Genomic DNA, 3,143 nt, shown 5'->3' on the forward strand with positions numbered 1-3,143 from the left:
AATGCGAGTAGGTAAATAGGTACTACTTTGATGGGAAAGTAATAGCACTCTGACATGCTAGATCAGGGGTAGTCAACCTTGGCTCTTTTATGACTCGTGGACTTCAATTCCCAGAATTCCTGAGCCAGCTAAGCTGGCTCAGGAATTCTGAGAGTTGAGGTCCACGAGTCATAAAAGAGCCAAGGTTGACTACCCCTGCGCTAGATAAATAGGTATCACCTTGGTGGGAAGGTAATAGCACTCTATGATGTCATGCTAGCCACATGACCGCAGAAATGTTTTCAAACAGTTCTGGCGCAATGGCCTTCAAACAGAGATGACCACAGCCCCTATTGTTGGCAAAGTCCGGCGGCGTAACATCCACAGGGACTCCTTTAACCTTTTTTATACTCAGCTCTGGTACAATCCCAGATATTTTTATAATATTTTGTATGCCCTACACGGTGCTTTTCATATTGGGAAAGATCAATATGCTGCCTATCAGGAATCTCCCGTAGGAATGCTGTACCTGCTAATGTTCAGAATCAAAAATCAATTCTGACTTGTATGTAATATTTCACTGTCCACTTTATGGACAGTGGCATATGGTATTAATTGCACCCATCATCAGCTCTTTCACTTGTTTGCAGACTGTTTGTAAGGCCATGCTGCTTAGCAATCAAGCTGTCAATATCTCTAAGACAGTAGTGAAATATTTGTCCTTGACTCTTAGAAGACTCTTAATGAAGAGAAGGACGAGAGGGGACATGATAGCAGTGTTCCAATATCTCAGGGGCTGCCACAAAGAAGAGGGAGTCAAGCTATTTTTCAAAGCGCCTGAAGAAGCAATGGATGGAAACTAATCAAGGAGAGAAGGAACCTAGAACTAAGGAGAAACTTCCTGACAGTTAGAACAATTAACCAGTGGAACAAGCGGTGAATGCTCCAACACTGGAAGTTTTTAAGAAGAGACTGGACAGCCATTCATCCGAAATGGTATAGGGTTTCCTGCCTGAGCAGGGGGTTGGACTAGATGACCTCCAAGGTCCCTTCCAACTTTATTATTATTATTATTATTATTATTATTATTATTATTATTATTATTATTATTATTATTATTATTATTATTATTATTAAGTGCCTTGTTCTCATGTATTATAAACTACTGTCTGGATATTTGTATACTTCCTGAATTTTGTGTTTGTTCAGTAAACACAACTACTCATCTAGCGGATGTTTGAAGTTACGACAGTGCTGAATAAGGAGACTTATAATTAGTCCTCAAAATTTTGGCCATCGCAGCATTCCCCACAGTCACATGATCACCTGGCAACTGGCATGCAGTTACAATATCAGCAGCTCACAATCTTGTGATCATGATTTTTGACCCTCAGTGCTGGCTTCCAACAAGCGAAGACGGTGGGGAACCAGCAGGAAATAGAAAATCATGATCGTGCAACTTTGGGCTTGACTTTCCATGATTCGCTTAATGACTGCAATCAGAACTGTGCAATCAAATGATTTTTCACTGTCATTTTGGGACAGAATTCCAGTCATTATGGTCATTAGTGAGGACCACCAGTATTAGCTAGGAAGTTGATAAACTGGGTTTGACAAAAGTCAGGCCTCATAGACTGTTATTAAACTGAACATTAAATGTTCAGATTGGTTGCCATTTTCTTCCATTCCTCCATTTGGGCACATGACTCAATCAGAATAGAGCTGGAAGGGACCTTGGAGGTCTTCTAGTCCAACCCCCTGCTCAAGCAGGAAACCCTATACTATTTCAGACAAGTGGCTGTCCAGTCTTTTCTTAAATGCTCAAAAAGACCTTTGAACATTCTTCAGTATATTCCTTTATTTTCCCTGGAAAAAAGTATTAATGAAACATACTGTGATAAATCCTTGAGGCCTGATATTTGGTGAATCCTGTATATATATTTTAAGAGACTTCTTATTTGTTCTTTTACTTTAAATACATTTATATACTATTAAGTAACTTTCTTTGACAGGGATATTCTAGACTTTTATTGCACAATTAGTTACCTGCTGGGAAAGATAGATTAAATTTTCTACATTTTCAAACTATCATGGGGCATTTAAATGTTAATTGTTACATGCCTATTCAGGTGCTCAAAAACCTGCTGTTTGATTTTCCGTTTGAAGGCCTTGCTTAGTATAGATGTCCAGATGACAAACCTTTAGTTCCCTGACTCTTCTCTTTTCGGATTTTGAAGATGGACACGTTTGCTCTTTTTCAGTCTTCTGGGGTTGTTCCAGGCTTCCAGGACTTGAAGCCTGCTGAAGAGTAATGTTGTGATCTCCATCATTTACCCATTTATTAATTTGTCACATTTGTAAAGCTGTCTATAACTCTAGTCAGTACCCTAATATGTAGTCCAAATGGTAATGGAGACTTGAATTTGTTCTAAATTCTATATATCCTTTCCTTTTCTGTCATAAAATGCAGGGTTATCCTTCTGCCAATGACCTGCTCGGGCTCCATTGGCCTCTGAATTTCGTGTTATAGTAATATACAGATAGTCCTTGACTTACAACCATTTGTTTTAAGGACTGTGGGAAGTTATGATGGCAGAAGAAGTGATTTATGAGTCATCCTCAATTAGTGAACTTTGGTATGTTACAGATGAAGGAAAAGAACCAGATGAACTCAACCAAACTTTGTAATCTTAAGCAAGTAGGAAATGAGGACGTTTTTATACAGAGTTGACCTTCATAAGACTTAGCAAGGGTGCTTCAGCATAAAACTGGAAAAATATAGACATAGATATATCGTATTATTCTCTAAAGCTATTTAGCAACATATCCATGCTCAAGTTATTAATATAAAATGAATACTAAGTTTTATGTATTGCACTTAGATGAGCAAGTATATTTAAAAAATGTTTTTCATTGTAAGACTCTTCTCTCCTTCCACACAATAACCTATAAGAATCTTAAATAACGAATAACCTTTATTGTAATGGGTTGGTTGATTCATTAACTAACTCTGGGATTTTAATCTGCTTTCATGTAATTTAGTGCTTTAATAAATATTATATTGATGTAATATTGTTCCCTACTAAATATTTTTATTATTGAATTCCAAATATTTTATTGATAAGAATGTGAAACTACTGTATAGATATTCTAATACTAATACA

Source organism: Protobothrops mucrosquamatus, unplaced genomic scaffold, assembly GCF_001527695.2.
Source record: "Protobothrops mucrosquamatus isolate PMUCROS unplaced genomic scaffold, P.Mucros_1.0 scaffold1309, whole genome shotgun sequence".
Lineage (NCBI taxonomy): Eukaryota > Metazoa > Chordata > Lepidosauria > Squamata > Viperidae > Protobothrops > Protobothrops mucrosquamatus.